Genomic DNA, 12,745 nt, shown 5'->3' with positions numbered 1-12,745 from the left:
AGAACGAGTGACAGCAGGGACACAGATGTGGTACCCAGGTATTAGTCGCAATAGTGGTATTATAACTTATCATAATTACACTCTATTTTACCTGGTGACTGATTCTTCTGTACCCAGTTAAGGTTCTCTTCTTCATTTTCAGAGAGGTAAGGAATATGAGTCCACACAGTATAAAGTAAACAGTCACCTTCACAGGAAACTGGTTTATTTGAAGAGGATTTGAAATCTCAGGATTTTTTAATAGTTCTCTTGTGAAACAAAGCTGGTTATCAATAGGCTCTCAATAGTCATACGAATTTACCTCAAACTGCTCTGACAGAATTACTAGAAATATCACTGCCGTGAGCATAGAATCGAGTATTTAAATAATCTCAACTACAGTATGCATTTCTACTTTAGAAACTGTAAATGTTCAAAATTATTTTCTCTGACTAGAAAAATAATTGCATTAATAATAATTTATTCACAACACAACATGTAAATGAACGTTTCAGGGTAAATACTGTAATATCAACAATTTGGCAATAAACTCAGTGTCCTGATTTAGAATGTTCAGAGATAATGTCCCAAATCTTCACTGATCGGAACAATGAGCCCAGATATAGTAGTAGAGGATAATTGGTTCCTTATAAGCAACATAAGCATTTCCAAAAATACAGTATGCAAGTGTCTTTGTAATCCTGGCAAAGTCTTTATATCCAATATAACAATAGGCTTGTAATTCCAGATCAAGACACAGGTGGCGATGTCATAGTTGGAAAGATATATATATATATATATATATATATATATATATATATATATATATATATATATATATATATATATATATATATATATATATAAGGGCACGGTAGTGCCCTTATATTAAGGCTGAATCCAACGAACGGATTTTTCCCATAGGGAACTTTTCGGATGGGGGCATGGTGTTTGAGGGACTGCACCTCAAAAGTGACTGGGCGTACCGAGCTGAAATTTGGCATGTACGCGTAGAATCGTCAACCGGTGCTGCCTGCCAAATTTCAGGGCGAAATATAAAAAAATGACCAATTGGGAGCGATCTAAACTTCCAACTGCCAGTTTTTTCCTGACACTCGCGAAATGACACTTTGTCACCCATGTTAGTCTATGAGGGTTTTTTTGGGAAGGCATAACTCGGGGTAGGGGAACAATTGAGACTTGGGGTTTGTTTTATTAGGTAGATATTGTCCCAGTGGAGTGCCTTTTGGGGTTGAGGATTTTCAGATAGGTACAGTTTTTTTATAATTTAGTTAAACATGCCCCATTATAGAGATAGGAGCTCCAACTTGTTGCGCATGCGCAGTCCCGCCACTAGGTGGAGTACTTAGCTAGGCTTCACTTCGGTGTACCAAGATGGCCGACGGAGATGCAGGGAGAAGTGTCCTGAGTGAGTGCTGATGAAGAGGTGTCAGATGGTGCGCCACAAATATACTTTATAAGCAGAAAGGTAACTTTTACACCAGGAGGTTATCTCTCCTCTCCTGCAGCTCCTACACCCCGGCGTCCACCGTCCCCTAGTATCCAGCCCGGGGACACCGAGCGCGCGCCCGCCCTTCCCCTGCTGCTCCTACACCCCGGCGTCCTCCGTCCCCTAGCATCCAGCCGGGGGATGCCAAGCGCACGCCCACCCTTCTTAGCAATAGCGGCTGCTGGCAGCATTATTAGTATGCTGAAAGGGTGGGGTGGGGGTGAGGGTGGCGTGGTCGCTGGAGACTGTAGTGGCTGCTGACTTGTTAATACTAGAATATATTGTCTGCAGGTGTTCTCTGTATGTACGCTCCTCGTCCTGTCAGCCTGCAGTAAAAATCACACTGCCGGTCTCCACTGCAGGCTGACAGGACAGGGAGAGCGTACATACAGAGAACACTTGCAGACAATATATAAGTCTAGTATTAACAAGTCAGCAGCCGCTGCAGTCTCCAGTGACCCTATTTGTTCACAACTTTCCCCTACTGCCCACCATAGGCGTGCGCACGGGGTTGCCGGCACAGGCACCTCCTTATGACTGGCAGCAGAGGCGGGCTGGGCCGGGGGGCAGGGTGCCATGTGCCCCCGGGCCACTTTATCACTTAGTGTGCAGCGGGCCGGGCCGCCTTAAATACCTGGTGGTCCAGTGACTATTTGTGTCTCTGACTTTGGGCTATAAAAACATGGCCGCCAGCCTCCTGCACTGAGGACATGTCTAGTGCAGGAGGCTGCGGCACTACAGAGCGTGCGGGCGGGTTTGTGGGTCGGCTGAAGGATCCGGGTAGTAGTCAGGGGTGGGTGGAAGCTGGGTAGAGCCGGAGAAGGTGGCCGGCGGAGGTGCCCATTTCCCTGGGATTATTGGTGGGGGCGGAGGGTAGTGACGTGCCTAGAGGCAGAGCTGGGCAGCATGGAGTGCGGGGCTGCCTGTCACCTGTGCCCACGCCCCCTTATCACTTGTCATGCTGTCACTAGTAGTGCGCCCGCTAATACAGGAGGAAGAGCGGACCGCGTGCTGCAGGAAAGGCAGCAGCGGCAGCCTTTGTCTTTGGTGCCAGGGGAGTGCACTGCAGCAATCAGCTGGTGCCTGCAACCAAATTTATTCCAAGTCTGTGGTGAGTTAAAAAAAAGTTTTTACTGCATGTGGGGGGAGGGGATTTTCTATATTAAAGTAAGATTATCTGTCTATGAGGGCTATTTAGTGCTCAAGGTGGGGGGTCGGCAATCCTATGCTAGAGGGTGAGAGGACTATTCTATGCAAAGAAAATATGCTGATCTATTTGGAGGAACTATTCTGGGTTAGGGGGGATAAAGAGGAGGGGGGGGGGTCATTTATTGGTAAAGGGAGCTCATGTAACTAGGGGGGGGGGGGGGGGGCTTATGTACTAAGGGAGTGCATACTCCTTATGCGGAATGCAGCGAGCTAGAGTGGCCAATCCTGGGATTGGGTGGCGCATGCACAGTGACATCTGAGGTCAGGTTGCACAGTGCAGCCCCATGTACACCTGCCCCTCAGCCAGCTGAGCCTAATATACAGAGGGAGCAGCCTGTGGTGTCCTGTTAATATACAGGGGGAGCAGCTTGTGGCATCCTGTTAGTATACAGGAGGAGCAGCCTGTGGTGTCCAGTTATTATACAGGGAAAGCAGCCTGTAGTGTCCTGTTATTGTTATTATTATACAGGGGGAGCAGCCTGTGGCGTCCTGTTATTATACAGCGTAGCATCCTGTGATGTCCAGTTATTATTATACAGGGAAAGCAGCCTGTGGTGTCTTGTTATTGTTATTATTATACAGGGGGAGCAGCCTGTGGTGTCCTGGTGTTGTTGTTGTTGTTGTTATACTACAAGGGGAGTAGCCTTTGGTGTCCTGGTATTATTATACAGAGGAGCAGCCTGTGGTATCCAGTTATTGGGCCTTATTCTGGTTCACTCTTAAGGCCCCCATACATTAGGCCGACTTGTCCTAAGGACAAGTCGGACCCAATTCTCCTGTGAGCCGCCCGGCAGCTCCCCGGGAGGCTCACATACAATTTGGCACTTGATGAGCCAAATTTTACATGTGATAAATCGCTTGCGATTTATCACGTCGGGGAGCAGGGGGCGGGCGGTGAGGGGCAGGGGGCCAGCCGTGATACTCATCAAGGGGAGCAGTGGGATGGACAGCGGGTCCCTGAGCGCTTAGCTGGCGGCGCCGGCGAGTACTGACCTGCCCGGGCATGTGATCACAGATATCAGCAGCGCTGCGGGACGGGATGTGCAGTGGCGGGTATTTCGTTTTTTTAAATACTGAGCTCAGCCAATCAGAGAACGGCCAGTCATTTGACAGGTATTTTAAAAATCTAATACCCGCCACTGCACTACCCGTCCCGCAGCGCTGCTGAATGATATCTGTGATCATCACACCGCCCGGCCAGGTCAGCACTCGCCGGCGCCGCCAGCTAAGCGCTCAGGGACCCGCTGCCCGTCCCACTGCTCCCCCGGTAGTCTGCATGCATATGCCTGTCAGGTGGGCAGGCATATGCATACAGGGAGGTCGGACGTGATCTTATGTGCTGATCGTCCGATCTCCCTGATCCGATCCGATGCGCACGGGACCGCGCATCGGATCAGATATCACACACCTGCGATTTTGGGTCGATTTCACCCGGTTATCGCCCCAAAGTGCCGAAATACGATGAAATCGTCCCAAAATCGTATAGTGTATGGGGGGCCTTTAAGGTGCCCATACACGTTACAATTATTGTATACTGTACTGCACATACTTTTTGTACTAGATCTCATCGCAAAACCGAGATGCAATATGGTATACAATAATTGTAACGTGTATGGGCACCTAAAGAGGCAAATTCCTTATCAAATGGACAAAACCAAGTGCACTGCAGGTGGGGCAGATGTAACGTGCAGAAAGTATTAGATTTGGGTGAGTTATTTTGTTTCTGTGCAGGGAAAATACTGGCTGCTGTATTTCTACACTGCAATATACAGGTAGGTCTCACTTTGAAGAAAAACCCCACCCAAATATAATTCTATCTGCACATGTTACATCTACCCCACCTGCAGTGCACATGGTTTTGTCCATTTGAGAAGGAATTTGCCTCTAAAATTGAACCAGAATAAGGGCCATTCTTTTTTTATCAATACATATTTTTTAAATGAAAAACCTCCATTTAATGATGCGCTGTTACGGGCCAGTGCTCTGGACTTGCCCCCCAGGCTAAAAGTTGCCAGCCAGCCCCTGACTGGCAGCCAGTGGCAGCTAAGGTGCGATGCTGCTTCCAGTCTCAGAGCTGGACAGGCTGTCTGCCGTGCGATGCTGCTGCTGCTCCCTCAGAGCCTGCTCTGCCTCTACAGCGGGCAGAGGCAAACAAGGCTTGAGGATTCCCCTCTTTGATCTGTCATCAGTGTCCCCTCCCTCGGCCATCTAGCAGTGGCCTGGGCTCCTTTAGCGTGATAGGTCTCAAAAGGGGGCGTGGCCTAATCGCAGACCCCCCGTGACCACGCCCCCTTTTGAAAACTATCATGCTACTTTGCTTGTGCCTGGGATAGCTTTTCCTGTGGACTATTGTATCTGCAGCCCTGCCCAGTGGCGTAACTATGGGGTCGCAGCCACCATGACCGCTTGGGGGAGCAAGTGCTGGGGTGGGCGCACTGCAAATATAGATTATGAGCTGAGGCAGGCATCTAAAGTGGGGGGGAGCTATCGCTGGTGCAGTGCACTGGGTCCAGGGCCTAAGATAAACATGGGGACCGCAGCCGCTGCCGGTCTTTATGTGGTTGTGTGTCACTGCCGTATCCTTACAGCCAGGACTGCATACCTCCCCTCGGCGGGTCCGCACACACACGCCTCTGGTCAGGAGTCAAGCCGTGTGGGGATGTTGAAGGATACAGAATGGAGCGCATTGGCAGCCACTATAACAGGAGGAAAACGGGTCGCAGCGGCACGTTAGGGCGGGGGTGTGACTTAGCGTCTGATTGGCGCAGTCAGACTTGCGGCTCCGGAGCTCCAGGCTGGACGGCTCTTTAACGTGTTCCCTGGTAAGTGCACATACTTTTGCGGAACCTGCAGCCGGGTGGCACCCAGGTGCGGAGGAGGCCCAAATAGATGAAGTACACGGCTCCGAGCTGTCCCCCTGCCGCCCCTACTGCTAGCCCCGGCAGTGCCAATGGCGGCCTCTCCTGCAGGACCCAGCTCTGGATGGCACACAGGAAGCAGTCTAGTTCGCGGTGTCTCTTTCTACCCCCCTGAAGACAGTTTCCGGAGTGTCCTACAGAAACAGCCTTCTTTCAAGCAAATGTTGCAAGGTTAGTAGCTACTATACACCCCTGAAACCTGACAATATGTCATACACCCCCATCCCCTTCAGCTTAACTCTAATTATATATCCCCTCCCATGCAGCCTAACCTTATTTATACACCCCCCTGTAGCTTAACCCTAACTATACATCCCCCCAATAGACTATCCTTATCTATACACCACCCCACTGCCCAACCATTTACCGCCCACCTGCAGCCTCTTTCGCCAAAGCCTAAACCTAACATACACCCCCTTGCAGCCTATAACACTAACCATTCACACTCACCCGGCAGCCTATAACCCAAACCATACACACACCCTGCAGCTTATATCCCTAACCAGGGGCGGGCTGGGCCGGGGGGCAGAGTGCCATGTGCCCCCCAGGCCGCTCTGGATGGACTGCTGCAGGCCGCGGCCGCCTTACCTATGCTTTTGCGCTGCCGGCGGCCATGTTCCTGTAAGCTTTTAAACATGTCTGCGGGCTGCGGCTACGTGGAGGAGGGCTCGGGCTGGCCTCCTGTTCCCTCTAATCACCCGGCAGTGGCAGACGCTGGGTGTGGACGTCATGACGATGACGCCTCCCACCCACGTGTCTGCTCTGCAGCGAAAGGAAGGACTCGGCAGCATCCCCCCCCCCCCGCCGCGCGAGTACTGACCTGCCCGGGCATGTGATCACAGATATCAGCAGCGCTGCGGGACGGGATGTGCAGTGGCGGGTATTTCGTTTTTTTAAATACTGAGCTCAGCCAATCAGAGAACGGCCAGTCATTTGACAGGTATTTTAAAAATCTAATACCCGCCACTGCACTACCCGTCCCGCAGCGCTGCTGAATGATATCTGTGATCATCACACCGCCCGGCCAGGTCAGCACTCGCCGGCGCCGCCAGCTAAGCGCTCAGGGACCCGCTGCCCGTCCCACTGCTCCCCCGGTAGTCTGCATGCATATGCCTGTCAGGTGGGCAGGCATATGCATACAGGGAGGTCGGACGTGATCTTATGTGCTGATCGTCCGATCTCCCTGATCCGATCCGATGCGCACGGGACCGCGCATCGGATCAGATATCACACACCTGCGATTTTGGGTCGATTTCACCCGGTTATCGCCCCAAAGTGCCGAAATACGATGAAATCGTCCCAAAATCGTATAGTGTATGGGGGCCTTTAAGGTGCCCATACACGTTACAATTATTGTATACTGTACTGCACATACTTTTTGTACTAGATCTCATCGCAAAACCGAGATGCAATATGGTATACAATAATTGTAACGTGTATGGGCACCTAAAGAGGCAAATTCCTTATCAAATGGACAAAACCAAGTGCACTGCAGGTGGGGCAGATGTAACGTGCAGAAAGTATTAGATTTGGGTGAGTTATTTTGTTTCTGTGCAGGGAAAATACTGGCTGCTGTATTTCTACACTGCAATATACAGGTAGGTCTCACTTTGAAGAAAAACCCCACCCAAATATAATTCTATCTGCACATGTTACATCTACCCCACCTGCAGTGCACATGGTTTTGTCCATTTGAGAAGGAATTTGCCTCTAAAATTGAACCAGAATAAGGGCCATTCTTTTTTTATCAATACATATTTTTTAAATGAAAAACCTCCATTTAATGATGCGCTGTTACGGGCCAGTGCTCTGGACTTGCCCCCCAGGCTAAAAGTTGCCAGCCAGCCCCTGACTGGCAGCCAGTGGCAGCTAAGGTGCGATGCTGCTTCCAGTCTCAGAGCTGGACAGGCTGTCTGCCGTGCGATGCTGCTGCTGCTCCCTCAGAGCCTGCTCTGCCTCTACAGCGGGCAGAGGCAAACAAGGCTTGAGGATTCCCCTCTTTGATCTGTCATCAGTGTCCCCTCCCTCGGCCATCTAGCAGTGGCCTGGGCTCCTTTAGCGTGATAGGTCTCAAAAGGGGGCGTGGCCTAATCGCAGACCCCCCGTGACCACGCCCCCTTTTGAAAACTATCATGCTACTTTGCTTGTGCCTGGGATAGCTTTTCCTGTGGACTATTGTATCTGCAGCCCTGCCCAGTGGCGTAACTATGGGGTCGCAGCCACCATGACCGCTTGGGGGAGCAAGTGCTGGGGTGGGCGCACTGCAAATATAGATTATGAGCTGAGGCAGGCATCTAAAGTGGGGGGGAGCTATCGCTGGTGCAGTGCACTGGGTCCAGGGCCTAAGATAAACATGGGGACCGCAGCCGCTGCCGGTCTTTATGTGGTTGTGTGTCACTGCCGTATCCTTACAGCCAGGACTGCATACCTCCCCTCGGCGGGTCCGCACACACACGCCTCTGGTCAGGAGTCAAGCCGTGTGGGGATGTTGAAGGATACAGAATGGAGCGCATTGGCAGCCACTATAACAGGAGGAAAACGGGTCGCAGCGGCACGTTAGGGCGGGGGTGTGACTTAGCGTCTGATTGGCGCAGTCAGACTTGCGGCTCCGGAGCTCCAGGCTGGACGGCTCTTTAACGTGTTCCCTGGTAAGTGCACATACTTTTGCGGAACCTGCAGCCGGGTGGCACCCAGGTGCGGAGGAGGCCCAAATAGATGAAGTACACGGCTCTGAGCTGTCCCCCTGCCGCCCCTACTGCTAGCCCCGGCAGTGCCAATGGCGGCCTCTCCTGCAGGACCCAGCTCTGGATGGCACACAGGAAGCAGTCTAGTTCGCGGTGTCTCTTTCTACCCCCCTGAAGACAGTTTCCGGAGTGTCCTACAGAAACAGCCTTCTTTCAAGCAAATGTTGCAAGGTTAGTAGCTACTATACACCCCTGAAACCTGACAATATGTCATACACCCCCATCCCCTTCAGCTTAACTCTAATTATATATCCCCTCCCATGCAGCCTAACCTTATTTATACACCCCCCTGTAGCTTAACCCTAACTATACATCCCCCCAATAGACTATCCTTATCTATACACCACCCCACTGCCCAACCATTTACCGCCCACCTGCAGCCTCTTTCGCCAAAGCCTAAACCTAACATACACCCCCTTGCAGCCTATAACACTAACCATTCACACTCACCCGGCAGCCTATAACCCAAACCATACACACACCCTGCAGCTTATATCCCTAACCAGGGGCGGGCTGGGCCGGGGGGCAGAGTGCCATGTGCCCCCCAGGCCGCTCTGGATGGACTGCTGCAGGCCGCGGCCGCCTTACCTATGCTTTTGCGCTGCCGGCGGCCATGTTCCTGTAAGCTTTTAAACATGTCTGCGGGCTGCGGCTACGTGGAGGAGGGCTCGGGCTGGCCTCCTGTTCCCTCTAATCACCCGGCAGTGGCAGACGCTGGGTGTGGACGTCATGACGATGACGCCTCCCACCCACGTGTCTGCTCTGCAGCGAAAGGAAGGACTCGGCAGCATCCCCCCCCCCCGCCGCGCTGACATGCCTGGGCCGGGTTCGTCTCACTCCAGCAGCCTTCACCATCGGATCGGCTCACCCCACCTGCTGCAGGGACGTGCAGTCAGGGGAGGCAGGGGAGGCAGTGCCTCACCTGTCATAAATGATTAATAGAAAATTACAAAACTATTTATAACACATATAGTGTGTTATAAATATCTTAATTTTCTTTTATTATTTATGAGGTGGCACACTGTGGGAGTCTAGGAGGCAGCGGGAGCTGTGCCTCCCGCTGACAATTGGAAAATGTCAGCAGCGGGGGGCAGGACTAAGCCGCGGGAAGAAAACAGGCTGAAAAGCCCATTAAAAATCAATGAGAAAGCGGCATCTACACATCTGCCTCAGTGACAGGGACGCACGTCCCTGTGACTGAAGCAGATGTGATAGGACAGCGGATCAGGCTGTCACACACTGACAGCCTGTATCCGTTGTCATGCTAAACTGTGGCTGCGCTGTCTCCTGAGACCCCACCAGGAGGCCCTGCTCCCGTTCTTCCTCCTGCCGCAACTAGAGCTCCGGCATCAGCATTTCAGGGTGGCCTTATTCACCTCCCTCCTGCCGCCACCGTGGCTCCAGGCTGCCGCCGCTGCTAGAGCCCTAGCTCACCTCTATCCTCCCGCCGCCGCGTGACAGGCTCCCCTGCATAGGCGTGCGCACGGGGGGGGGGGGGGCACAGGCACCTCCTAAAGAACAGAAGTGGCCAGCCGCCATAGATGGGGTCAAGAACGAGAAGCAATGTCCTGCGCTAGACGCCGGGGCACTTGTCCCCCAGTGGCAGCTGTTACAGCCGCCGGGGTGGGCTGTGACAGCAGACAGCTGACTTCCATGTGCGAAGTTTCAGCTTGCGCAGGGAGCTGTTAAACAGCAGCACGCATGCTGCAATGAATGAGATGGAAGTCACGGCAGTCGGGGTACTTTACCTTCTCTGCCCACCCCACTGCCTATCTACTGCATCCCGCACGCCTGCTACCTGCCGCCCACCCCATCTTCCGGTTGCTGTCTGCCCAGAGTCCAGGGTTAGGTAAGGGGCAGATATATATATATATATATATATATATATATATATATATATATATATATATATATGTCAATGCCTTAAGTGTCTTAATGTAAGTATTAAAGTGTAAAAAAGTCCTACAACGGACTGTGTATGATTTCTGGCTGTGTGCACTCTTTCATAAGTGTACATCTATATGGACCAGTGTAATGTGCTGCCAAAGTGAGGAAACAATTTTTTTTTTTAAACTTTAAAATCACACAAATGTGTACTACTAACCTGTCTTTTGATATGTGGTTAGCTTATACTGTACTGTAAGTAATTATATAGGAACATATTCACATTACTAATGTGCTGTCTCATAAAGTCTCAAGGGGGCACCTTGTTGGGCTGTGCTCCGGATTGCTTTCCAGGAGTGGGATATATGTTGTACAATATCATACCACGATGAGAGTGGGGAATATATATCTATATATATATATATCTATATATATCTATATATATATATATATATATATATATATATATATATATATATAGATATATATAGATATATATTATGTAAGTACCATACAGGGGGGACAGGGGTACAGAGAAGTGAAAAGGGGATAGGGACGGAGGACAGGGGGTTGGAGAGGTGCAGGAGGGACAGGGGGATGGAGAGGTGCATGGGGGGCAGAGGGATGGAGAGGTGCACAGAGGACGAAGAGGTACATGGGGGACATATAGGTGCAAGGAGGATGGAGAGAGCTACTGAGGGACATAGAGACATAGAGAGGTGTAGGTGCAGGGGGATCGGGGTCAGAGAGGTACAGGTAGCACAGGGGGCGGTGAGGTTCATGGGGGATGGAGAGGTACAGAGAAGGGGGAAGTGAGAGATGTAAGGGTGACAGGGGAACGGAGAGGTGGATATAAGTTGAGAGTAAGAGGTGACATGATGGAGAAGTACAGGGGAACAGGGAGGTGCAGGGTTACAAGGAGATAGAGAGGTACAAGGAAGGAGGAAATGAGAGGACAGGAGGACAGAGAGATGTAGGGAAGGAGGGAGAGGTCACGGGAACGGAGATATGCAGGGAAGGATGAAGTAAGAGGTGCATCCAGTCCCAGTGTGCCCAGTCTGCTGCCCCAGTATGTCAATAGCAAGTGCACTGCTACTGTGCTCCAGCCCTGTTTGTGCTGTCCCAGAGTCCACCTGAGCCCTCCAAGCATGTCATCCCCCATGGCATGAAGGCCCTAGTATCGAACATTAACGCCCTGGCATCAAGCATGAAACCCCTAGCAATTAACATGTAGGTAAACTATTCTTATATAGCATCATATGTAATAGCCATTACGGTGTGTTGTAGAATATGTAATGGGCATTATGACGTGTGGCATAGTGTGTAATGGGCATCACATGTGTCAAATAATGTGTAATGGGCATCAGTTTTTGGCATAATGTGTACTGGGCATCATGGTGTGTGGCATAATGTGTAATGAGCATCATTGTGTGAGGTGTAATGGGCATCATGGTGTGAGGTATAATGGGTATGATGGTCTGAGGCGTAAAGTGTAATTGGCACCATGGTGTAATGGGCATTACGGTGTGTGAGATAATGGCATAATGGGCATTACGGTGTGTGGCATAATGTGTAGTGGGCATTACAGTGTGTAGCATAATGTGTCATTACGGTGTTATATATTTTATAGGACCCATTCATATTTCACAAAAGTGCCTGCCTCACCTGACAATAAGCTCACCGCACGTCACTGACCTGCTGGCCGGTCACCCTGCCTGGACCAGTTGCCACACCAGTTGCTGCTGCCACAGGGAGCTCATGGAGTCTCAGGCAATGGCTGGTGAGTACAGTGGGATGGTGCTGCTTTACATGATGGGAAGGGTTTTTCCCCTCAACTTACCATTCTCTTGGTGTTTTTATTTGTGGGGAAAGGGGGTTTGGCAGGTGTGCAAAGGGCATAATGGTGTATGCCATAATATGCAATGGGCATAACAGTGTGTGCCATACTGTGCAATGGGCATGGCTGTTTGTGCCTTACTGTGCAATGGGCATGATGGTGTGTACCATATTGTGCAATGGGCATGATGGTGTGTGCCGCAATGGGCATAACTATGTGTTCCATAATGTGGAATGGGCATAATGGTGTGTGCCATGATGTGGAATGGGCATAATGGTGTGTGCCATATTGTGCTATGGGCATGATGGTGTGTGGAATGGGCATAACGGTGTGTGCCATAATGTGAAATAAGCATAATAGTGTGTGCCATAATGTGAAATGGGGCATAATCCTGGTACAGTGTGCATTTTTTTTTATATGTGTATATATTTTTTTTCTAACGTAAATTTCTAACGTAAAACATGCTTCCCGATTGAAAAATGTGCCCTACTCGATGGTCAGCACCCTGCCCTACTAAAAAACTCCTAGTGCCCCGTTTTCAAGGTGAGAGACAGGGTGCATGGGACCACGAAACGTCGGACCATGAGATTTGTGTATTGTTCACATTAAATACGTTATTTTGAATAGTCATTCTCTGTTGTGCCGCTGCAACCCCAGCAGCTTT

This window comes from Crinia signifera, chromosome 1 (assembly GCF_055691185.1).
Source record: "Crinia signifera chromosome 1, ASM5569118v1, whole genome shotgun sequence".
In the NCBI taxonomy this organism is placed as follows: Eukaryota; Metazoa; Chordata; class Amphibia; order Anura; family Myobatrachidae; genus Crinia; species Crinia signifera.
This window is presented reverse-complemented; position numbering follows the sequence as displayed.